Source organism: Schistocerca serialis, chromosome 3, assembly GCF_023864345.2.
Source record: "Schistocerca serialis cubense isolate TAMUIC-IGC-003099 chromosome 3, iqSchSeri2.2, whole genome shotgun sequence".
Lineage (NCBI taxonomy): Eukaryota > Metazoa > Arthropoda > Insecta > Orthoptera > Acrididae > Schistocerca > Schistocerca serialis.
The window spans coordinates 709,156,915-709,184,455 of NC_064640.1; the positions used below are offsets into that span (position 1 = coordinate 709,156,915).

At 41.1% G+C, this 27,541-nt stretch overlaps 1 long non-coding RNA gene and 1 other non-coding gene across 2 annotated transcripts in view; both read left to right on the forward strand.

The window, feature by feature from the left end:
* Window positions 1–27,541, forward strand: part of LOC126469566 (uncharacterized) — a 208,954-nt gene that overhangs the window by 65,730 nt on the left and 115,683 nt on the right. The window lies entirely within an intron of this gene.
* On the forward strand, window positions 21,802–21,885 carry Trnap-ugg (transfer RNA proline (anticodon UGG)). Its single transcript has one exon. It is a non-coding gene; the product is annotated as a tRNA-Pro (tRNA).

A 27,541-nucleotide genomic window follows, 5' to 3' on the forward strand; every position in this document is an offset into this window, starting at 1 on the left:
CACGGAATGTTCGAACAGATATGCGACTGGATTGAAGACCTCCAGCGACAGAATTCTGTACGTCGGTCTTAATAAGAGGCATCGTCAGGAACGAAGGTCTTGCCTAGTTTACCTCATGTTAGTGTGATAGGGCAACCGATGTGCATGATACGCAGGGTGTTGCAGGTAAGCTGTTTTTCTTTATAACTTACAAAATAATGAGTGAAAGGAACATTTATTTAGATAGAAAAATGTAAGAAACGTTACTTTTTCTGAAGCATTATGAACATTGTGTATTTGGTTACTTTCCACAGAGTTAAACAGACGACCAATAATTTTTTAAGTGGTGTATATATTTTTTTCTATCTGGTAGCTGATATATTTAGCCCATCCGTGAACAAATCACGTTAAATTAATTTTCTTTTAATTTTTGTTAGGAAGATAGAAACGTTCCCAGTATTGGTGATGGATGCAGCGCCCGTACTGATAAAACTGTAAAACCATCGTCCCTGTCTGAACACGCTAATCTTCAAAACCACTAGATGAATTTTCAAGGGGTTTTACACAGGCAAATTGAGCGGAGGCTGGGACACGAAAAAAGATACCCTGATTTAAAATATTATCTAAAACCGTCGTGTCTGTCAATTTGAACCCTATAATCTCCAAAATAACTAGGCGAATTTTCAAGTTGTTTTCACAGGTTTTTCAGGGGGTTTTTATACGTAACTTTCCGTTACTTCAGACAACATATAGGCTTTATTTTACCAAAATCTAAATATGAAAAAAACAGATACCTTAAAGTTTAATCTAAACTCGTCTGCTCAGCTTAGTAATTCATATGTTCAATGATTACGGCATAGTACACAGTAGCGCCAATAGATGGTGCTGTCAGTTTCGTAGTACACTAAACGACTTTGCTAGTTTTTTTAACACTGTGAGAGACATATTTTCGGACGTTTACTTGAAATACAGAATTAAGCGCCGCAGTCTTATCTTTACGAATACAAACTGTCATATAATTTAATTGCTTAGAATATACGGATTTACTGATTTCACCTCGTGTATTAAAAACATAACGTCATTTCTGAGCTTCTTTCACTTGGTTATATCTATGTTCTTTGCTAAGTAATCGAATTTATTAAATTTGCTTGTGATTTGGGTTCCTACTCATTACATTTTGATTTCGTTTTGGTTACGAATAAAAATGATAATTTTCAAGGAGAATGGAGAGAAGGAGATAGAGGGGGAAGGAAGAGATGGGCAGCGAAAGAACAGGACGAGATGGACACAGAGGTGGGAAAAGGAAATGGAGAGAGAAAGATAAAAAGAGGAGATGGATTCAGAGGACATAAGGTGGAGATGGACTTAATGAGGGTGCAGGAGATGGACTCAGAGGGGGAGTATGAGGGACAGAGAGGAGAGGAGCAGACAAACAGAAGTGGGTGCAGGCGACAGACAGATGTGGGAGGAGCTGACGGACAGATATGGGAGCAGCTGACGGTCAGATGTGGGAGAAGCAGACAGACATATGTGGGAGAAGCTGACAGACATATGTGGGAGAAGCTGACAGACATATGTGGGAGAAGCTGAGAGACATACGTGGGAGAAGCAGACAGACATTTGTGGGAAAAGCTGACAGACATACGTGGGAGAAGCAGACAGATATACGTGGAACAAGCAGACAGGCATACGTGGGAGAAGCTGACAGACATACGTGGGAGAAGCAGAGAGACATAAATGGGAGAAACAGACAGACATATGTGGGAGAAGCAGACAGACATATGTGGCAGAAGCTGACAGACATACGTGGGAGAAGCTGAGAGACATACGTGCAAGAAGCAGACAGTCATATGTGGGAGAAGCTGAGAGACATACGTGGGAGAAGCAGACAGACATATGTGGGAAAAGCTGACAGACATATGTGGGAGAAGCAGACAGACATACATGGGAGAAGCAGACAGGCATACGTGGGATAAGTTGACAGACATACATGGGAGTGGGAGAAGCTGACAGACATACGTGGGAGAAGCTGACAGACATACGTGGGGGAAGCAGACAGATATATGTGGGAGAAGCTGACAGACATACGTGGGAGAAGCTGACAGACATACGTGGGTGGTTGGCAGCCCTGCAGCCAGACGACTAGCGCAAGTTTTGGTGTTCTCGTAAAGATAAGTCATTTTAGATTATAAAACATATAGATTAGTACTGATTACGTGGTAAATAAGTGTATTAGTGTGCCGTTTAAGTGTACCATTAAAGGTTTCATTTTTCTTTACGTAATATAGCAGAAAACGCGAAAAGACCGTACAGTCGTATTTTCTGTTTACGTTCTGCTGCAGCAAATCTATAGAATTTCGTTTAGTTGTTCCTTGCTCTCTCCAGCAATTTAACTTAGCGTACCTCTTCATTATTTAACTAGCATTTCCGGAAAGTAGCGTAAAGTTTAAGTTGTTGTTTCAGAAACTTTGCACTTTTGTTTTTGTTTACACACAGTTGCGTATAGGCCAAATTTGTGTAACTATATTTTCGTGTTTATCTGTAATTTAACTGACTTATTCTTAATAAACTATTACGTTTATCATGAGCGAAAAGTGCTTGACTTGCCGTAGAATTGTTAGGTTGGGGCTTTGGTGTGATGGGTGCTGTCGTTTTTTCCATGTGGGTGACTGTAGTGGCGTGGGAATAGGGGAAGTAAATGAGCCTCATCAGTGATTTTGTAGGATTTGTAGTAGAGATAGGAAGACACTAGAACAGGAGGGGAAAACTGCCGCCCTTCAGGCTGAGTTAGACAAGGCCAGGGGAGGTTAAGGAGGGAGAAGGGTAAAGAGAGGTGGGAAGTGGCAACAGGCAACAAAAAATTTATTATTTTAGGACACTCCTCAGAGACATTCACTGGACTGATGTTTACAGTGCTCATGGCATGAATGAAAAATATAACATTTTTGCTAATAAAGTGCTTACCTTATTCGAACACTGCTTTCCCCCAAAACTTACCAAGGTTAGAGCAAAGTCTACAAAGAAGCCATGGATTATTCAAAGAATAAGGGTATCTTGTAAAACAAAAAGAAAACTGTATCTGTCAATCCGAAACATTTCCAATGTCGATGCTATAGCACATTATAAGAAATACTGCAAAATATTAAAGACTGTAATATGGATGTCAAAGCAAATATATTACAAGGAAAAGATACTCATATCAGATAACAAAACTAAGACAATATGGGATATAGTGGAGAAAGGAGACCGGTAGAACCAGACGTGAAGAGGAACAAATAGCATTAAGAGTAAATGATACATTGGTGACAGATGTGTATAGTGTTGCAGAACATTTTAACAAACATTTTATAACTGTTACTGAAAAGATGGGGTTGTCAGGTTCGGTAGATGCTGCTATGGATTACCTTAGACCAGACATTTCAAATAACTTCCATAATATGAATTTGACCCTCACTACCCCAACAGAAATAATGTCCATCATAAAATCTTTAAAATCAAGAACATCTAGTGGGTATGATGAAATATCAACAAAGTTAATTAAAGAATGTGATTCTGAGGTAAGTAACATATTAAGCTATCTGTGTAACCAGTCGTTTATCAGTGGAATATTTCCTGAATGGCTGAAATATGCTGAAGTTAAGCCTCTGTTTAAGAAGGGAGATAAAGAAATAGCATCAAATTTCCGTCCAATTTCACTGTTGCCAGCATTCTCACAAATTTTCGAAAAAGTATTGTACAGTCGTCTATATAACCATCTTATCTCAAATAACATACTGTCAAAGTCACAGTTTGGATTTCTAAAAGGTTCTGATATTGAGAAGGCTATATACACTTACAGTGAAAATGTGCTTAATTCATTAGACAAAAAATTGCAGGCAACTGGTATGTTTTGTGATCTGTCAAAGGCATTTGACTGTGTACATCACAATATCCTTTTAAGTAAACTAGAATATTATAGTGTAACAGGAAATGCTGCAAAATGGTTCAAATCTTATATCTCTGGCAGGAAAGAAAGGGTGTTATTAGGAAAGAGACATGTATCAAGCTATCAGGCATCATCCAGCTGGGAACTAATTACATGTGGTGTCCCACAAGGTTCCATTTTAGGGCCCTTACTTTTTCTTGTGTATATCAATGATCTTTCATCAGTAACATTACCAGATGCCAAGTTTGTTTTGTTTGCCGATGATACAAACATTGCAATAAATAGCAAATAAAGTGTAGTCTTAGAAAGATCAGCTAATAAAATATTTGTGGACATTAATCACTGGTTCCTAGCCAATTCTTTGTCACTAAACTTTGAAAAAACACACTACATGCAGTTCAGAACTTGTAAGGGGTGTCCCAAGAGTATATGTCTAACATATGATGACAAGAAGATAGAAGTGGACAGTGTTAAATTCTTGGGATTACTGCTTGATAATATATTCAACTGGGAGGAGCACACCACAGAACTGCTGAAGCGTCTTAACAAATCTCTGTTTGCAATGCGAATTTTGTCAGACATCGGGGATATAAAAATGAAAAAGTTGGCATACTATGTTAATTTCATTCCATAATGGGATTATTTTTTGGGGTAATTCATCAAGCCAAGCTAAAGTTTTCCAGGCACAAAAACGTGCAGTAAGAGTTATATGTGGTGTGAACTCAAGAACATCCTTCAGAAGTCTGTTTAGGGAACTAGGGATACTAACTACTGCTTCCCAATATATTTATTCCTTAATGAAATTTGTCATTAAAAATATATCACTTTTTCAACCAACAGCGCAATTCATGGAATCCATACTAGAAATAAGAATAATCTTCACAAGGATTTAAAGACACTTAGTCTTGTACAAAAAGGTGTGCATTATTCAGGAACACACATTTTCAATAACTTGCCAGCAGCCATAAAAAGCTTAACAACCAATTAAATTCTGTTTAAGAGAAACCTAAAAGATTTATTGGTGGCCAACTCCTTCTACTCTATTGATGAATTTCTTAGTAAAACCAACTGATTTGTATATAAGTACAACATAACTTCTGCACAATTTCAGTGCAGTAATGTGTTCATTGAAAATTTGTGTGTGTGTGTGTGTGTGTGTGTGTGTGTGTGTGTGTGTGTGTGTGTGTGTGTCAGTATATTCTAACTTCTGTACCATTTCAGTGCAGTAATGTGTTCAATGTAAATAAGTATTACAGTAGTTGTATTACATGTTTATTACCTTATAAATAAATGAAAAACATTTTTATTTTAAATTCAGTACATTAGTATTTGTAAAATGACTCTTAGTGTTCATTAAAAAATGATGATCATTCCACTTGGGACCTGTGGAGTGGTACATTAGCTTATTTGTTTTAGTTGTAAATATTTGTCAAGTATTGTTGTTTTTCTGACATGTTCCACATCCTGGAGGACCTCCACACTACAGATCAATTGGAATGAAAGTAAATCTAATCTAATCTAAACATACGTGGGAGAAGCTGACAGACATACGTGGGAGAAGCAGACAGACATATGTGGGAGAAGCTGACAGACATATGTGGGAGAGGCAGACAGACATATATGGGAGAAGCTGACAGACATACATGTGAGAAGCAGACAGACATACGTGGGAGAAGCAGACAGACATATGTGGGAGAAGCAGACAGTCATACGTGGGAGAAGCAGACAGTCATATGTGGGAGTGGGAGAAGCTGACAGACATACGTGGGGGAAGCAGACAGACATATGTGGGAGAAGCTGACAGACATATGTGGGAGAAGCTGACAGACATAGGTGGGAGAAGCAGACAGACATACGTGGGAGAAGCTGACAGATATATGTGGGAGACCCTGACAGATATACGTTGGAGAAGCAGACAGACATACGTGGGAGAAGCTGACAGACATGTGTGGGAAAAGCAGACAGACATACGTGGGAGAAGCAGACAGACATATATAGGAGAAGCTGACAGACATACGTGGGAGAAGCTGAAAGACATACGTGCGTGAACAGACAGACATATGTGGGAGAAGCTGAGAGACATACATGGGAGAAGCTGAGAGACATACGTGGGAGAAGCAGGCAGACATATGTGGGAGAAGCTGACAGACATACGTGGGAGTGGGAGAAGCTGACAGACATACGTGGGAGAAGCTGACAGACATACGTGGGAGAAGCAGACAGACATATGTGGGGGAAGCTGACAGACATATGTGGGGGAAGCTGACAGACATATGTGGGAGAAGCTGAGAGACATATGTGGGGGAAGCAGACAGACAGATGTGGGAGAAGCTGACAGACATATGTGGGAGAAGCAGACCAACATACGTGGGAGAAGCAGACAGACATTCATTGGAGAAGCTGACAGACATATGTGGGAGTGGGAGAAGCTGACAGACATACATGGGAGAAGCTGACAGGCATATGTGGGAGAAGCTGACAGACATATGTGGGGGAAGCAGACAGACAGATGTGGGAGAAGCAGACAGACATACGTGGGAGAAGCTGACAGACATATGTGGGAGAAGCTGACAGACATATGTGGGAGAAGCTGACAGACATACGTGGGAGTGGGAGAAGCTGACAGACATACGTGGGAGAAGCTGACAGACATACGTGGGAGAAGCTGACAGAAATACATGGGAGAAGCTGACAGACATACGTGGGAGATGCTGATGGACATATGTGGGAGAAGCTGATGGACAGATGTGGAAGAATCTGACAGATAGATATTGGAGCAGCCGACGGACAGAGGTGGCCGAGGTGGGAGCAGCTAATGGACAGAGGTGGGAAAAGCTGACGGACAGAGGTGGGAGTAGGCGGCGGACAGAGGTGCGGGCAGCCGGCCGTCAGAGGTAGGAGCAGCCATCGGACTGAGGTGGGGGCAGCTGGTGGACAGGGGTGGGGCGAAAAGATGGAATGAGAGGTGGAGAATAAAAGGTGATGGACAGAGAGAAGGGGTTGGAGGAGGTGGACAGAAAGACTGGGGAGGGGCAGACTGACAGGTTGGGAGCTGGAGGAGGTGGACAGAGAGAGGGGAGGAGGAGATGGATACCAGCCTAGTCCATTCAGCCTTTGTCACCTCGGTCAACAACAGTCGACGGTGTTTCAGAAAGTTTTGGTATTGTTTTGGGCTTGAAAATGATCATTGAATTAAGTTTAGTGCTGTCATCACAACATTAAACGACTGTAGTGTATTGCATTTTTTTATGTTCACTTGTTTTTGTCGTTAAAGTTTTGACGCCTTTCACGCCAACAGTTCTGTTACTCGGCACATCAAATGTCAGAGGAGTTTCGTCCATATTCGCTATTTGGCTTAGTTCAACACTGGTTTTCTTTCGATGTTGAATAGTAAAGCCATGGAGAGATAATATTTTCTCTTCGTACTCTTCTGACATTTTCTGAGATACTTTGGTTTTAATTAGCATGCGAAGTCCATGAGTTTTCACAAATGTGTAGCACCAACCAGCTCCACCCTTAATGTCTTGCGTCCCACTGTAGCGCCAGCTTACGAACGTATATTTGAATCATTTTTGTATTAATTCCAATGTCATTTTGGGGGTTCCCTGAATCCATTTCAATATGTCATCTTCTAGTTTTGGTCATTTTGCATCCGGTCCCCTATTTGCACATTTACCTCTGCTCAGTTTTTCAGTTCTCATTTACTAGCCCACCAGTCTCGAATGGTTTTATATGTTGGTGTAGGGCCGAAATGCGGCTCAGCTGATCTGTTTCCATGTTCTGAATATGCTATTACTTTCAGTTTATATCACGCATCATATGAACACCTTTTATTTTTTCCATTACGAAACTAGCTACTTATAAAAATATTGTGCTGTTACCGATAACATAAATCACTTTAAATTCAAGTTCACTGACACCGTAGACTGCAATGACGCATCATTGGCTAGACAGCGTTCTGGGTTTGTGATGGCGGGGTGGGAATGAGACAGTCTTAGCAAGCTTGTGAATCCCCACAACACATGTTCGTCGCATCGGTGCACTGCTGCTGCCAGTTGAATCGAATGTTGCCAGCTGGAGATAGGTTTCCCGTGGCATTGAATATATGGCCATTTTTAAGACTGGCGGGAATTTTGAATCAAACACTGAATATTTCTATATTAATTTCGAGTATAAGACGCACCTGAACTTTGGAGACAATTTTTCGAAGATTAAAGTGTATCTTGAAGTCCGTTAAATACGGTAACAATAACTGTTTTATTTAAAAAGCTTTAAGAATTTTTACGTGATGAATTCAGAGCCATTGCTTTTCAACACAACGTCATAAATAAGAAGACAAGATTACATAATGAAATGCACATATTCGGGAACTAATGTCATGGAACAAAGGCCACGAAGTCCCGAGATAGATCACGGGTGTTTAAAGGCCTATGTAGCAGTTTAGTCGAGACAGTGCATCTCTCGCTATGAATTTAAGATAATCTTAACGCTAATATTGCATTGTTTGAATGTTGTTTTCTCTGCACTGCCGGAAATATTCATAAGTTATTTAAGTCCGTTCAGCGTTGGCAGTTTTGTGTATATAACATGTGATTGTTTTTAGAATACATGAAACGCAACAAACACTGTGAAGTTGGGTGTACATGAATCTAGAACTGAAGCAGCTATTGAACAAGAAACAACTGTTTGGCTGAAGAAAGAAATAAGTCGCGCCTCTCTTGTGGACCATTGGCATTCTCAAGGTACAGTATTAGTGTGAAGGAAGATATGGATCACAAATTTCTGTTAATTGCAGCTGAGACTAGTATTCTAGAAGATCCATTAGGAATCACAAGGTTGCTGGGAAAAAGACTGATGCTCTTGCTGATGATCCGCTTTCCGCCTGTCATCTTCAGAGCATTAAGAAAGAGGTTCTCAAAAATCCAGCAGCAGTCTCAGAGTAAAGTGGCAATATTAAAGAGGATCCACACTTATATTTAGGGATGGATGCTGCTGACAGGAATTTGATTGAAGATCCAGCAGTAATCTCAAGGTTCAGCTGCTGTATTAAAGACGAACCAGAACGAGATTTAGAAACAGATGCAACTGACACTAACGTCTACTCAAATTGCTTATGAGAACGAAATTTCTTCATTTAATCTTCAAAATGAGAGCCATGACGAGCTGGTAATGGATCCAGAGAAGCCAACACTCTTAACCCACTTTTATGTTCTAACACAAGGAATTACCTAACAAGAGGATAATTCTGATCACAGGACCGATAACGTGTCCATGATGGGCAATAATTTTTGTATTTTCAACTGCAGTTCATGCCTACTAAGATCTTAGTAAAAATACAGCCTCAGAATGCACGTGTTCATTAACATTGACAGCGTATGGCCCCGTTAATATTTTAGATGTTGTGTTGCAGAGTTGACCTGAATAATCATGTCAACGTGAAAGATGACGACAGGACTCTGATTGCACATCCATATGCTGACTGGAGCGAGGTACATAGCAGTAATGGTATGTGCAACGATGTATTCAGTTAAAAGACCACTTGCCTGTTTCTCTAACTGTAACTAATGGCAGAGATTCGTATGGACACTTCATAAACATTGATCACAATATGCATTAAGGATATTATTGTGAACCCGAAAATTGCTCTCTTTTTAAAATATATCTAGGTTAGTTTACACATGACATGAACACACAAAGTCACACAAATATGCCGTTGTTTCTACATTCAAGATCCACGCTGTAGTGCATTCTACGATGAAGTAACACAAATGTGACGTTCGTAGCAAACTATATACGACAGCTAATCAATTCAAGATTCGTTAATTAGTGCATTATGGAGTTCAGTCATCCACATGATCTTGATTTATACTGAGCTTAAAGTCTTGTAGATTACACAGCAAGAACGAGAAAGGAAATTTATTGTGAAAATGCAGCAAAATATACTGCATATACTATGTTTAATATTTGCTTTTGTCAAGTAATTTTAATAATTTCTAATATATTTTTGTCCGGTGAGATTTTTAGGTGTTTTTAGACGCTCATTTAGTCAAATTCTGGTAGTTTCTAATCTTCACTTCAGAAAGTACGTTACGAAAACAGTTAAAATACTATAACACACAGAATAAAGGTTACAATATACACAGGTAGATGGTTCTCATGATTTCCCACCCTCAGTTTAACAAGTGACTGTAGCATTCGGTCACAATTTTAAACTAAAATAAATTTGTCAGATCATGAATACAGCAGGCCCAAATGACGAGATAAACACTAGGATGGCTCGAAGGCGAGAGTGGAGTCACATTGTTAACAGATTTTTCCACAACGCAGAGCGACCTACGTGACTGTAAGTACTGTAAGTGGAAACGTCCAGACGGAAACGAAGACGACGTTTCGAGTTCCCTTACAGCAGCTAGGGTGCAAAAATCCTAGATACTGATACATGATTGTCTCAGTAAACATGTTCCCTAGACGGTGAAATAACGGGTCTGCAGTATGATTTTTTTGGCGCGCACAGTTTAGATTAAGGTGATTAAGTGTGAACGTGTGCACAAAAATTGTCGCGTGAAGCGTAATACGCATTATGTTGTGATTTTAACTGAACGTAACGTCAGGTACATGGATCTACAGCAGGGTTAAGACGTTGAACTTGATAGGTGTAAGCACAAGAGGGCTGAGACCTGTACCCTCGTCGACTACACTGATGGGACGAAACACCAGAAAAGTCAACAGTTGATATGTTCTGCGACGCTGCAAGCACAGGAAAAACACAGACTAAGTAAACAATACAGAACACTTTTACTAGAAATCGCCTTTAGTGAAATCTCCTCTTTAGAGTAAGTTTTTGTCTTCTGGAACAGCGACAGACAAGCTAGTGCCGAAAGTGAAAGTCACTTCATTCAAAATTTGGAAGTTACACGAAAGAACAACACTGTACACTTGGGGAGTATCACACACGTGAAAAACTGAGAAAAACAAAAATCTCCCGCCACCAAAAATGATGTGTTGTACATGCTAGCACACACTCAATAAGATGATTATCCTAAGTCGTAGTCAATTAGCTTTTATTTTCATTCTACACAAAAATGCTAAAATACCAGCTTCTTCAGGATTGACTTAGTGTGTCGACTGAATTAAGCAACAAATTGTCGACTGATAAATAATAACGATTAGTTAGTCTCTATCCATAAGTGCTTGAAACACTAGGGATGATAAGTCTAATGTTCAATTTGCACTGGCACCCTTTCAGAAAGTGCGACGAAATCAAAGTCCATTCGGTAGTATAGTGACGGCAAATACTGAGCACAGTTGACAGTCCAAGTTCCACACGAGAATACCAGTCTTGCAAAATCGAGTCCACGGGACGGCAAGTTCGGAAGAAGTGAAGTTCCCTGAGCAAAGGCTGGCTGCTGGTAGTGGCTGCAGTGGAGTATCCAGATTACGTCGCTGGCAGGACTGCACTGTGTAAATCCTTGTGGCTGCTCCGCTTCGGAATTGCTTGCTGCGGCTCAGCTCTCTGAACTGGCAGGGACCTGACGGGCGCCATTCTAAATACACTCCTCGTGGAGTCATATCTACTTGATGCTTGGATGGCATTTTCGGAGGCAAAGTAGTGCTTCCGATTGTGGCGCTGTTGTCTGGAATGCACGCGCCCCTGGTCTCAAGGCTGGCGCCTCTCATGGCAAAGCTAGTGCCGCATGTTTCCTTGTTGCCGGCTCGAGTTCCACTTCAAAACAGACCAGCGTGTTTTGGACATAAACCAGCTTGTTATGATTGACACGCCATGCCTGTCTTACTGTTACCGTCTGAGTTTGCCAAGGGAGTGTCTGCTGTGGACCGAGCAAGGTGGCGCAGTGTTTAGCATACTGGACTCGTACTCGGGAGGACGACGGTTCTAATCCGCGTACGGCCATCCTGATTTAGGTCTTCCGTGATTTCAGGCAAATGCCGGAATGGTTGCCTTGAGAGGGCGTGGCCGACTTCCTTCCCCATCCTTCCCTAATCCGATGGGACTGATGACCTCGCTGCCTGATCTCCTCCTCCGAATCAATCAACCAACACTTTGCTGCACAGCAAGAGCACGGCAACTTTGAGACCATGCCTGTAATGCGGGTAGCTGTGGTAATAGGCGAAGGCTTCGGATACATCACTTGTCATATGTAAAACAAAATTCTAAACAAAATTTGAACATTTAAATTCTTTTTCAATATTGCTGTCAGATTCAAGTTACTTTTATATTAATGACTGTTTTTAGATAGATATTTTACTCCACTATTACTAAATAGCCCACTTGAAGTCTTTTTCTTTTGCTTTGATAAGCCTGTGGCTCATTTCTGATACCAATCGACTGCTTTTTTGTATCAGTGACATCAGTGTTAGTATTAAGCTTATTAGAAAAAACAATCTGCTTTTTTCTATAATCGCCTCTTTATTTTGTCTACTAGCTACCGGTTTCGGTAGCGAGTACAATCATTAAGCAGTCCTGTGATCAAAAAATCACAGTAAAATCTTAAAATAATTCTCTAAAAAACATTCATAAAATACTTTTTGTCTATGATACCAACTTTAAGATACAGGCAACTCCTTACCTTCGCCGCACAGTCGACAAGCTACACACCCAAGCAAGTGTGTAGTATATTATAAGTGAAGGCCAATGTTATTCTTTAAATAGATCCAAATCGCGGTGAGAAGTGACAAGACAGCTCCAATAATCAGATTTTCCTCCCTCTTGAGAAAGAGTCACAACGTAAAACATAAAAAAATAAAAATATAATAAAATAAGAAATGTAAGAAGTCAAATAACAAAACAAAGTACAAAAAAGACACCACTGTAATGAAACATTAAAAGGAAAACAACAAATGTAGGTTGACAATTTTTACACCGTGTATACCATTCTGAAACATCGACCTGATCATGAATCTTTTAGTCAGGTATGTGTTGATCATAATAACAGTATTGCATATTGAAAAAATATATACCGCATCCACAGAGAACAGCGACATAGTGTGGATACATATTGCTCTACAACTGTCATTTGATGATATTTGGTCGCATTTCCAGTTTCTTGTTTATCTTTGCTACGTTTACATCTGACACAAATTCCGAAAGACGGAAACTAAATTCCGGCAACGACTTTTGTTTTTATGTTCACATGTTAACGCTTGAAGTGATTTTGCGAGACAGTCAAATATCAGTTTTCAGTGGTCAGTAGTTTTGCGCAAGTAACCTCTGGAAATTTTCTGTTCAGGTTCTTAATTTAGTCAGCATAATGGCCATTTCTCTTCAGTTAAATATCGGAAGTAGAAAGTTTCATGCTCAGTGTAATATTTCTACTTCTCCTTCACCGCACAAAAAGTCACTCCTTTCAGATTTGCCGAAAACTTTTAAAACGGAGACGAAAAGTGATAATGAAAGCCCGTTTCAAAAACGGTTCTGCGTTTACATGTGAACGAAAATCAGTGGTGGAAGAGGAAACCAGGCAGTTAGAACCGCATATGCAGAATAAGGACTGTAGTGTTTACACGACCAACCGGAAGCGATATTGGGAAATCGGTTTTCGACTACCAGTTTTGGTAACCCTATGTAAATTTATTGCATGTATGTCTTGGAGGTCTCAGCACCGCGCTTCCTTCATGCCTTGTCGCGGTTCAACCCATTACTGTCGTCATAACCACTCCTCGTATGCAAAGTGCGGTCGTGAGACGCTGCATCGATGGGCTTTGCTATTAAGAGAAGACTACAAAGGTCGAGAACACTAATTCATACAAACGGGTCGTGCTATGAAGGTTATACCCTTGTAGCTTAGATCCAGTATTTATGTCCTAATTCTGGTGCTGCCATAAGACTATGTGATGAGAACACTGCTTGAATAGTTCCTTTGTGCATCCCCAAATCAAAACAGTAAGTCTAGTGCATTTAAAACATCATGGTACTTGGGCTTCTATCATCTTTAAGTCAGTCTTTAGGTGAACCATTTAAAGCATAGTAAACAGCGGGGTATATTAGAATAAATACCATAGTATAGTCAAAGATAAAAAGTTGGCGGGAGGGGGCTGGGGAAGGTTATTAACAAGATCAGTAAATTATAGGTCAAAAGTGTGTCTAGTACTCGAAATGACGAAGCATCCCCTCACCCATTTCGTAAACAATTCTAGAAACTGCTTTTACCTACGCTCTGTTTGATCACTGAGTAACTTACCAGTCCCTCTTTTCGCGTGATTTTAGGTTTTCACTTCTTATGAGGTATTCATCAGCGGGTCCTTACAGGTAACGTGCAAAATTTCAAAACTATTCCCTATGTCTTGTATCGTATGCTAATTTTTCAATGTGATGCGCCCCGTATGCTCAATATAAAATATGCTACACTCATTGAAAAGTTGTAAACATCCGAATTTAAAAATCTTTCTACACAGTCAACGCTTTATGAAGGCATGTTAAGCAATTAATCTGTCTAAAGCATAGAACTTACGTTTCCTTTTTGTATATGACCCACCTACTTGGGAAGCGCGCGTGTTGACAGACCGCCAAGGGTTAGGAGCTGCCTTACTTTATACTTACAAATTGTACAATGTGTTCGCTATCACAGAGAAAAAATATTTTGTAAATGTTGCTGAAAGAATTATCTTGACTACATACGGTGTCTTTTTATCATAGGATAACCTGATTATGGGACTTGATACCGAAACCGATAGGCAAAATAAAAGTACGGTTATAGTATAAAGCAAACTTTTTTTTTTTTTGTTATGTTAAAACCGACAGTGCCTATCAACCGGCACGCAACTCGCCCATTGCGGCGTCGACTGCAATAAGACTTGCACTTGGCGGCCGAGCTTCACCGGATGGGGCCTCCCGACCAACATTGCCATACGCTCATTTCATTTCATATTAATGCCCATCAGTCCAGAAAGTTTCGAGACTGGGTTAATAATAAATAGGGGAGCGTTAATATAGTGGTTTTAATGCTTCAGCTGCCTTACGGGGTTCCTCGCCACAGGAGTACAATTCATAGAACGTTTACGCAACCATATAAAACTGCCAGAAGCCCTTCTTTTGAATGATATACAAATTGCGCGTCACATTGGTTTGAATGGCGGTTACGTCGTCAAAGTGCTGACCCTTCATGTGAATTTCTGCGACTTTTCGTTTTATGGTTCGTATTGATAACAACGAGTCTCGCCACCCGTGGTGATTTTTCTCGGAAAATAACTGTTCGCGCTTTGCATTTCAATCTAGTCGCAGTAGGCGTCAACACGACATTTTTTGTTCAGGAGTCAAGGTTTGCGTTAGGAACTGTGCACACATTTTTCTCGCCTTCAAAACATCTTGGATAATATCTTAAAAACTTCATTTAGATATTGTGTTCCATTTCGATTTGTGAAACAACAACCGTTGACACACTACGTCCGTACATCCTCTACTTAACACAGCCGGCTCACAACTGATGGGTCTAATGCACAGCTGTTGTTTACAGTTGTTAGTTCAAGCTGCCACCGTAATTACGGTGCTGCTGTCGCTTAAACGCCGGGAATGAAATTCGTCTCATCTTTTTGGACGGACAGCGTACCCCGTGCTCGGTGGCAGATGCGATAACACCAGACGCGAATCTAGTTTCACTAATCCACTTTCGCATCCACCTCTTTCGCCACTCTGAGCCGCACTAGGGCTTTATCTGTAGCGGCTGCATAATCCTGTTATGTTGCTACATAAACAAGCTTCGTTACTTCACAGCACTTTCGTTGAATGCCTCCACGCCGTGTACGTAATGTGCACAGATGGCGTTCAACTATTTGTATCACTTCCAGAATGAGATTTTCACTCTGCAGCGGAGTGTGCACTGATATGAAACTTCCTGGCAGATTAAAACTGTGTGCCGGATTGAGACTCGAACTCGGGACTGTTTTGTATGTTGAAACAGATAATATAAATGTTGATTTGTCTCATATTATTGATGTTCCATATGGCCAAAGTATATTTCGTGGTGGTCGATTTGATTTTGATTTAACAGAAATTGAGGTCGTACCTTGTCAAGAATGTCTTACTATAGCTATTATTCGTGTTGTTTAGCTCTAACTTCATTAGCTGACAGTTTGGAGAGTTTTGTTCCTCGGGATGTAGTGGCGTTTAGGACATTTTTTTTCATAAAGGTTATGAAACTAAGGTAGATTTTAGGATTCAAGCCAGGATCCTATCACAGGTAACATGACTTGGAGAAGTGGCAGTCCGGTTGCAAACATAAGTGAAATTCTGTCAATATATTCACAAAAAACACATGCAGTTATACATTTTTAATGAAAATCGTATTTTGCATGGTGGTAACGGTGCGAAGAACTACGTCGGCGTCAGTGGGTATTGGGTATACATAACCTCAGCATTTACATGGCTCACATATGGATTTTCTTCCACTTACTAGTTGCCATGGAGGATATTAGGAGCATTCCACCTCTTTAAAAGCATAACCAACATCCATCGGAAGCTCTAATTCCTTGCAACTAAAAGTACTTTAGCCTAGCATTCACACTGGACTGTGTACGCTGTGACAGTTAACCGACTGGTACTCTGTTCTCTGTTGGTGTGCTCCCTGCTCGCCTTACACATTTTCCTTTGGCGCCCTTTTTTTCTGCCTAACGCTGACGGGCAACACTCTAGCCCTTCCCCTTCTATCGTTACAGTTCTATCTACGGAACCTATACACTGACCAATAAAATATATGATATTTTACAGTTTACAGTACACGCATAGAAAACATTTGTATTCAGACAAAATAAGAAGTAAACATAGATATTAACGAGGTATGCACAAAATATAGATGAAACATTATTTACAAATGAGTATTAACTGCGATTGACATGGGCTGGTGTCACAGGTTGTCATCAGGGTTCAATCTATGGTTTCATATTCAGCGACATAAGGTTAGAACCCTTGCTGGAGAAAACGTCTACTACCATAAAAGTCAGCTTCTATGTTGCATGTTCAGAAGACATCATACAAACTGTTCAAGCAACTTACGGAAACGCACCCCAGTGACGATTTCGACTGCCGCCGATATTTCTACAGGTGCATACCTGCCATTTTCAAGCCACAAATGCAATGATAGACTCCCGCACAAGGAAACAGAAAACTCGGTATGCGGGGCAGATCCAGAAAGACAACACACAGTCACCATAAACGCTAGCGCCACAACACAATAAAAGATGACTAACGTCAGAATTTATCTATCGAGAAAATTAAAACGGATAAGGTAGTACCAACACTGTTCCTCTGTTGTTTGACTAGAGAAAGGTCAGGCTTCCAAAGATAATTGAGGTAGAAAACCTCCTTCAATTTGTGAGTATATACTAAGAGATACGTTTTAAGTTTCTTGACGTCTTGTGCTACGTATTATTTCACGGAAACCATGAGATGAAAGAAGACATAAAAGTGCGCTGCATCTTTCCGCAGCCGAAGAAGACTAGGTGCTTCTAGAAATGATCAAGAAGCGCGTTAATCTGTTTCCTCCTAAAGAGAGATTTCTATGAACTTAAATTTATGTTACGATAACCTCAATTTGTCCCAAGTATAGACACTCTGACAAATTTCTTTTTATAATCATAGAGTATGACCACTTCTATGCCGGGAAAATCAGGCAATGTTTCACATCAACAGCACGATTCTTTTACGAGCTGAAAACCTCACTACATGTCCTCCCTCTCTTGTGAGTACTTCTGTTACTCTATGGCGTACCTTATACAGGCATGATGGGACGAAATCACTCATATCCTGCCTCCGAATAAAACACCCTCATTCAAGCATGGCTTCATACCTCTGGATTCCGTGGTGCCTGCGATATGCCAGTTACCGTACACAATATTTCAACTGCGTGAATTTCATATGTTGACGAGAATTCAGCAGCAAGTTTAAGTTACGTCTTGTCCTCTGTTTTAGCTCTTGACAACTGTGGTAGAACTTTTAAAATTTCGTTCAAAATCTGGACTTCACTTTGAACTTTGATGCTGGAGAAAAAAATGGTTCAAATGGCTCTGAGCACTATGGGACTCAACTGCTGAGGTCATTAGTCCCCTAGAACTTAGAACTAGTTAAACCTAACTAACCTAAGGACATCACAAACATCCATGCCCGAGGCAGGATTCGAACCTGCGACCGTAGCGGTCTTGCGGTTCCAGACTGCAGCGCCTTTAACCGCACGGCCACTTCGGCCGGCTTTGCTGGAGATTTCTGTGCGGTGTAGAGCCTCTGGCTCATCCCTTTTGTATCTAGTTATCACCCATCTACACTTTTTTGTTGTACTATTTTAGATATTACGTTGAAGCGTTGAATTTCTTATTTTTATCGAAACGTCAGGACAGAAAAACGTGTGTGTGTGTGTGTGTGTGTGTGTGTGTGTGTGTGAGCGCGCACCTGGTTCATTGATAACAAATTTGTAAATTTGTATTCTTGTTTAGTTTGCATTGTTTGCCTCCTTCAATCAAACTACTGTCGTAAGAGATTTTAGTACGGATGCTGCCCAAACTAACATATCACCATTGCCTAACTCGGATGCTGCTCAGGGGAAGCAGCAGATGACTCTAGTAATCCAGTTGAGCCATGTTAGAGTGGACACGGGAATTGAATCAATAAACTGCACGCTTACAGAATAGTGTGCGGCATCCTTCAGGGAAACGTTTTGAATTGTATTTTATTTGTAGCTGTAAGTAATCACACTTTTTTTATTCGGAATCCATAGCTATGTTCCTCTTATAGTAACCTACTTTCAACATCTCCAGCATGATAATATCACTCATAGCTGACACCGAAAATGGGGGAACAGAGTACTGAGAAAACCGTTCATTATGGTTTTATTTATGATTGTTTACGTTTCAATTTTCTTCAGTTACTTTTAACGAAATATTTTTGTGAAGTTTAAAGAAACAGTGATATTCCCCGGTCTTGTATTTGATAAACTATTTAACTCGACTGCCTAACGTGAGTGATTTCACATTAAGGGTACACAAAGGCACTTACATGTATTAAGATTTTGGGAATTCCCGTGACGTACGGGAGAAACAGTTACTAACAATCGCACACATTTCTGCTTATGCTAACAACTGTTCCCCGCCTGTACCACTTAATAATTCGCTAATACTGAGTACGAACTATGAACATGAAAACGGATATAACTTTCATTTTCAAGCGGTCCATTTACTCTGCGAAGCTGGGTACTTTCCTCCATTAAACGCCGGCAGCTCAATTACGCCGTCAATTACGTAAATACACCGGTGTAAACATGGAGATTTGTGGGTGTAGGCAAAAGTTATTGCGTAAGTGTATAATGTAACCCTATCATCAGATGGTCCTGATCCGTTGTACTGCATTATCTGTCCATTTAGGTCATTGCGAGATGGGAAACACGTTTCGAATTGTTAGATCGTTTCTCTGTATCAGCGGCTTAAACATTTCAGTTTAAAAACATACTCCCAAAGCTTTGTGCATTAAAGTAGGCTACACTTTTTTCCACAGTATGTTCTGCCTTTAAGCTTTTGGCTATCTGGCCAATTACGTTAGATTGCGCCTCGTAATCACGTAGATCTGTCTAACGCAGCAACAGAGCCTTGAAGATTTTACGCATTTCATTTGCCTGACGTTTAGACATACTCGTTTCCTCAACACCCTCCTAGCGCCGGCGCAAGTTACCTGCACACAGATATCGCGAAATATGAAATGCATACATTCATCATTATTTGAAACGTAAATTTCCATGGAGGTATTGGTAGGGCAGTTATCTTTATGACTTCCACGACGTAATTTTAGAGGAAGAGGAGGAGGAGGAGGAGGAGACTAGTGTTTAACGTCCCGTCGATAACGAGGTCATTAGAGACGGAGCACAAGCTAGGATTAGGGACGGATTGGGAAGGAAATCAGCCGTGGCCTTTCAAAGGACCATCCCGGCATTTGCCTGAAACGATTTAGGGAAATCACGGAAAACTTAAATCAAGATGGCCGGAGACAGGTTTGAACCGTCGTCCTCCCGAATACGAGTGCAGTGTGCTAACCACTGCGTCACCCCGCTCAGTCGTAATTTTAGAAATCGAGAAAGTAAAGTTTGTCTTTGATACTTCTTTTTTACAGGCGAAAAGTATAAAACTATGGATGTTCTATAGTATCCACATTATTTTCTTTTGACTTATAAAATTGAAGTTATTCCACCATGAAGCAACGGAAGATCAGTTAACTAACGCTTTATTTTCCGTGTACCAGTGATAAAATTACTCACTTGTGATACGCTATTTTCTGTTTTGCTCTTATTAGGTAAAACACAGTTTATGATCACTTTCTCTGCCGGTGCTGTGGAGACAGCCTGAACAAACAGGCGGTTCTTGTGCGCAATATCACCGGAGTTCACAAAAGTGAGCGGAGCCAGAAGCGAAGCCCAGAGCGTAGCAGAAGTCGTCGTAAGCGTGCGCTAAACAGTCCAGGGAGTGATCCGAATCGAGAAACGTTTACAAAGGCTAGATCAATCATTCTGATATCTATGTTACTTATAAAAATCTTGAGAGAATAACGATCAATTGAGGGGAAAGTGCGGGCCCACGCCGGCCATAATGGACGAGCGGTTCTATGTGCTTCAGTCCGGAACCGCACGACTGCTACGGTCGCAGGTTCGAATCCTGCCTCGGGTATGGATGTGTGTGATGTCCTAAGGTTAGTTGGGTGTACGTAGTTCTAAGTTCAAGGGGACTGATGACCTGAAATGTTAAGTCCCATAGTGATCAGAGCCATTTGAACCTTTTTTGCGGGCCCACGCGACGTACTTGCGACGTCATCGCCCCACGCGGGAGCGAGCTGTGACCGTCCCACGAAGCCTGAGTATCTCTGACTTATCCTCAAGTCGATACTGAAAGTGGGCGGGGGCTCAGAATCACTGTCGGATATTAAACTTTAATTCTCATGTACTTCAGGTTTAATATGCAGCGACAAAAACGTTGAATGCACTTGCAGTCTCTAAAACTGGAATTGCCAATACGTCGGGTTTATACTCGGTCCCAATACAGTATAATTATTTCTTTCATTTGCAAATAAAATGTACTGAACATATCAGTAGCTTGATTGCTGACACATACATGGCGATTTCTCTAAAATATGACTGTCGATACTTCCGGAACTTTTGCGCTTTATTCACTAACTGAAAGTCTCACAGGGTCTCATGACGTTATCCGTCGCATTGCCCTCTATGCCTGTAACAAGTAGTTAACAACGTGGTTTGAAAGCTCTCTGCTGATTGTCTGACCAAGCACTCGCTCTGATCAGGCATTCACTCTGATCAGGCACTCACTCTATGCTTCTAATATTCAATTCACAACATAGTTTGGAAGCTCCCCCCTGGTTCCCTGAGTAGGCGCTCGCAGGCGCCGCTAGGTTAACATAATACAGACAAGTGGATAGTCAAATCCAGCATGTCGAAACATGCCCTGAAATTTTTCACACAGGAAAAATACGCCAAAAGAAATTCATTGCCAAAATTTTAGATGCAAAGGCGCACTGCAAGTATTTTTTTATGTTAAAGTTATTCATTTTTTCCTTACGAACAACCGCTTATAACAGCGGTTTGCACAGGTTTTCCTGGCTTAACGCGCGATTCTGCGAATAAGCAGACGAAGCTGTGACAAGAGGACGGACATAGCGAGAGTAGCGGGCAATCCAGAGTGCACGCACACGAATTTTAAGCACTTAAGCCGCACAAAAATGTCTCAAATCATTAATTTTTGAGTAACTTGCAATTCATATCGAGAGTTAAACTGTTTCAGATGTAATTTTTACACAAGAAAATCAAGGTAGTGTATGATGCTATATTATAGAAGACTTTCATCAATCGGGACTTAATATGTTGACACTACATATTTTACATCAGTTCCTTCAGACATTGCCGGCCCGAGTGGCCGAGCGGTTCTAGGCGCTTCAGTCTGGAACCGAGCGACCGCTACGGTCGCAGGTTCGAATCCTGCCTCGGGCATGGATGTTTGTGATGTCCTTGGGGTAGTTAGGTTTAAGTAGTTCTAAGTTCTAGGGGACTGATGACCTCAGCTGTTAAGTCCCATAGTGCTCAGAGCCATCTGAACCCTTTTTGAACCTTCAGACATTTCTTACGATAATTTTTGAACGATGTATATTTTACTAACAATGAAACAGTTCCTTGTAGTCGTCACGAAAATACGAAGTGTCTATTGGAAGACGAAAACAAACATTTTCCTTTCACACTTGCATTCAGGCACTTCACAGTAATTACTAGTTTTATTTAGGCAGATTTGGGATGGAGTAATACGTGGTCGTCCAACTGTTGTGCATATTGAGCTACGTACCAGGCATACTTGATCAAATTCGTAAAATGTGACAATGCAAACTGACAATGCAGAAATGTCTCAAGTTTAACAATATTGTTCCACTGATAAACCTGAAATGACAAAGAGCTAACGAAGATTATAACGCCCAACAATTTTCTGAAGAATGTTTTGGACTGTTGAAAAATCATTCTATAGAGAGACTGAATCACGGTATTAATTCTGGGTGGAATCCGAATTATATTAAGCCTTTTCGTCGTCCTCGTAAAGACAGAGAGGCTGTTATGTCCAGGCCAGGAGTCCAACAGAAACAGTGAATTATTTTCTACAAATGATAGGAAGACGTTTCAGATGTAACACTGAAAATTATATTCCCCCATTTTTTCAGCTTTTGGTACGTCGAATACAAGACTTTTGCAAGTAAACAGTTTTTTCCTAATTTTTAGTCCTAATTTGCCTGTAAGTCACAAACATATGGCTCACAATTTTAGATGAGCTGTTACAGCGTGATTACCTGTAAATACCACATTAATGCAATAAATGCTCAAAATGATGTCCGTCAACCTCAATGCATTTGGGAATACGTGTAACGACATTCCTCTCAACAGCGAGTAGTTCGCCTTCCGTAATGTTCGCACATGCATTGACAATGGGCTGATGCATTTTGTCACGCGTTGTCGGTGGATCACGATAGCAAATGTCCTTCAACTTTCCCCACAGAAAGAAATCCTGGGACGTCAGATCCAGTGAACATGCGGGCCTTGGTATTGTGCTTCAACGACCAATACACCTGTCATCAAATATGCTATTCAATACCGCTTCAACCGCACGTGAGCTATGTGCCGGACATCCATCATGTTGGAAGTACATCGCCATCTGTTATGCAGTGAAACATCTTGTAGTAACATCGGTAGAACATTACAAAGGAAATCAGCATACATTGCACCATTTAGATTGCCATCGATAAAACGGGGGCCAATTGTCCTTCCTCTCATAATACCGCACCATACATTAAACCGCCAAGATCATTGATGTTCCACTTGTCGCAGCCATCGTGGATTTTCCGTTGCCCAACAGTGCATATTATGCCGGTTTACGTTACCGCTGTTGGTGAATGACACTTCGTCGCTAAATAGAACGCGTCCAAAAAATCTGTCATCGTCCCGTAATTTCTCTCGTGCCCAATGGTAGAACTGTGCACGACGTTCAAAGTCGTCGCCATGCAATTCCTGGTGCATAGAAATATGGTACGGCTGCAATCGATGTTGATGTAGCATTCTCAACACCAACGTTTTTGGGATTCCCGATTCTCATGCAAATTGTCTGCTAATGATGTGCAGATTAGCCGCGACAGCTGCTAAAACACTTATTTGGGCATCATCATTTGTTGCAGATCGTGGTTGACGTTTCACATGTGGCTGAACACTTCCTGTTTCCTTAAATAACGTAACTATCCGGCGAACGGTCCGGATACTTGTATGATGTCGTCCAGGATACCGAGAAGCATACAAAGCACAAGCCCGTTGGGAAGTTTGATCACAATAGCCATACATCAACACGATATCAACCTTTTCCGAAATTGGTAAACGGTCCATTTTAACACGGGTAATGTATCACGAAGCAAATACCATCCGCACTAGCGGAATGTTATGTGATACCACGTATTTATACTTTGTGACTATTACAGCGCCATCTATCACAAAGCGAAAAAAGTGATCCAACTAAAACATTCATATTTCTTTACGTAGTACACGAATATGTAATAAAAATGGGGGTTTCTATTTGAAAAAAACGCAGTTGATATCCGTTTGATCCATGGCAGCGCCATTTAGCGGTCCAACCATAGCGCCATCTGGTTTCCCCCTTCAAGCTACACGAGTTTCGTTCTTTGTGGTTTTTTCGTTTGATGCTTATTTCGTGAGATACTTGGCCTGCTCACGATACATATATACTCATTAGTGGGCAGAGGGCCTTCCTTCGAATCCCGGCCTTGGTACAAACACTTTAATTCATTGCTTCTGCCTCTATTCGTTATCATACCTAAAGTTGAGACTTCATATGTTTCTGCCACATATAATTTCATATTAAGCTTGGAAATAATTCCCGGCGGGGTCAGGGATTTTCTCTGCCTCCGTTAGGACAGCGCAGTGGACTGATGACCTCAGCAGTTAAGTCCCATAGTGCTCAGAGGTATTTGAACCACAGCGCAGCGAAATTTGGCGTTAATGGGCTATGGTAGCACACGACCGACGCGAGTGCCTTTGTAAACAGCACGACATCGTCTGCAGCACCTCACCTGGGCTCGTGAGTATATCGGTTGGACCCTGAGTACTGGAAAATCGTGGCCTGGTCAGATGAGTCCCGATTTCATTTGTTAAGAGCTGATAGTAGAATTCGAGTGTGGTGCATATCCCACGAAGCCATGGACCCAAGTAGTCAACAAGGCACTGTGCAAGTTGGTGGTGGCTCAGTAACGGTATTCGTTGTGCTTACATGGAATGGACTGGGTCCTCTGGTCGAACTGGATCGATCATTTATTGGAAATTGATACGCTCGGCTACTAGGAGACCATTTGCATCCATTCATGGACTTCATGTCCCCAAACAACAATGGAATTTTTATAGATGACAGTGTGCCATGTCATCGGGTCATAATTGTTCGTGATTGGTTTCAAGAACATTCTGGACAATTCGAACAAATGATTTGGCCATCCAGACCGCCTGACGCGAATCCCATCGAAAATTTATGGGACAGGATCGAGAGGTCAGTTATGGACGGCTGTAGAGGCTGCATGGCTAAATATTTCCGCAGGGGACTTCCAACGACTTGTGGAGCCCATGCCACGTCAAGTTGCTGCACAACGCCGAGCAAAATGAGGTCCGCCACGAAGTTAGGAAATATCCCATGACTTTTGTCACCTCCTTGTACAAGCGGAGCAGAGACGAATGGGGAATTATTCCAACTAGGATGCAGGTCGCAAATGGGGAAATACAGTGATAAAAGCAACTACGACAAAGAACAGAATGTTATATCCCGATGTCTACGAACGAGAATCTCTGAAACAGCGAAGCTGATCGGCTGTTCGGATGCTAATGCCGTGAGCATCTGTGGAAAGTGTTTCAAGTACCGTGAATCTTCAGGTGTTGGGTGTCCACGTCTCATCAAAAAACGTATAGCAGGCCAGGTGACTATCTGTGGCAGATCTGACGACAGATTACTATGCTGGTGCAGACAAGTGTTTCGGAGCATACCAGTCACCACACATTGAACACCAGGATCAGCGGCAGACGACACCTACGTGTTTTCATGCTGCCCCAACGTTATTAGCAGCTACGATTGCAGCTGTCACAAGATGATAGGAACTGAACTGTACATCAACGGAAACTTGTCATGTGGCCGGATGAATCACGATTCTTGTTACACCAAGTAGATTGTCATTTCCGGATATACCGTCATCCAGGAGAATGACTGCTTGAAATATGTAACGCACCACGGACGTATGCATGTAGGGGTACTACTATGCTATGGAAACTTTCATCTGGGCTTCCATGGGACCTGTAGTAGTAATCTGGCTCACAAAGACAGCTGAGGCCTATTTTAACATTATTGCAGACCACCTGCATCCCTTCATGCTTGATGTGTTCCACGATGGCGATGACATATTCCAACAGGATAACTGTTCGTGTCACGAGGTAAGAATCGTGTTACAGTGGATCGAGGAACATGATGGTGCAATCAATTTGATGTCTTTTTCCACTAATAACAGCGCTCTGAACCCGATGGAAAACTTCTCGGAGGATACTTGGCTCGACGTCTGTGCCCAAACATTACCCTCCCGTAATTTACAAACATTTCGTGACCTAAGCATAGGCGTCTGGTGCAATATTCCTCCGAAAACATACAAAGAACTTTTATAACTATGCCACGCAAAATCGATGTTATCTTTCTTTCCAAAGGTGGACGAACACGGCATTAAGCAGGTCACCATGAAGTTTTGGTTCCTCAGAGTGTCTTTCATTTATAAAAGACAAACCATCCCAAAATTTATTTTCGTTTTTTTGTTTTTTTTTTTTTTTTTTTTTTTTTTTTTTGCTAATACGTTAGTTGAGCATCAAGGAAATTCTGTATAAATGGAGAATCCAAAGTAGCTTTCCTATGTCGCGTCTGGGCGTCTGGTTATTAGGAAGTATGGAAGTTAAGTTTATTGAATTTTTGGTTAGAAATTGTTTTTAAAGGGCCCACTAGCTGTTTATTTTATGAAATTTTCGAATATATGCCGATTAGAATAAGCAATATGATAGTTGAGACGCTGTTAGACTGATTTAACCCTTTCAGACCCCCTGGATACAATTGTGTAAATTAAATTTTCCTGTGTCTTAGCTGCAACAGAAGTATTTTTTTCCTAAGGAAACCTGAGATACGCATTTGTGAATGCTCAGCCTTTGCATAGTGCGCAAGTGCTACCAACTTTTGGGCACCAACATGAAAATATCAGAAAGCCAATGCAGCAGTGCGCAGCAGTTCGTGACGAAGAGAATTCACGGATGTGTTCGGTTCGCTATATTCCACTGTATAATTGAATATTGTTATTTTTCATGGTAATTATTGAATGATCATTTTAATATTTATTACAATAGAGAATAATTCGTAATTATTTTAGTCCATAAAATGAAGCAAAGTGTACTAAGTATGATCTTGCATGGGCAGTAGGGAACATTCACCTCACAGAAAGCAAGAGTGTGAAAATCGAGGTAAAAACTAAGACTATGGTGTGGGCACTGCTTTTGGCCAATAGCTGGTCAAAATTGCTTTTGCTTGATTCTTGGTCTGCGTGTAGAAATCTTACTCCTATAGGGCAAAATATTCCTCCTGAACAGTGTGTGACACTGCAATTCATACCACCTGGAACCGCTGGATAGTTGCAGGCCCTGGTAGATAGATTTTTGCTTCCCTATAAAACATATTTTCGCATTATCTGAAGTTACGCCTTGAAGGATAGCCAGTTTCACGATAAGCTCCACGACAGAGTGTTTCGCATTCGGTTACATGCCATCACATTCCGTCAGTTCTCATCGCACCGTTACACTAATATGATTCGATATGCAATCTTTAAGAGTGGTTACCTAGCTGAACGCCCTGCACAGTTTGTAACTCCCAAAGAGATCGTTTCATTCGGTGTTCATGGTCCAAGTTAATGCTTTGTTTTGAATATTTTTGGAATGTCGACGACATCCATTTTGTGAAGTGTAAAACATACATCTCATAGACAGTTGATCTCTGCACCTCCCGGGCACTCATTTTCTGATGCCCATGGTAAGTCATTAGCGACTA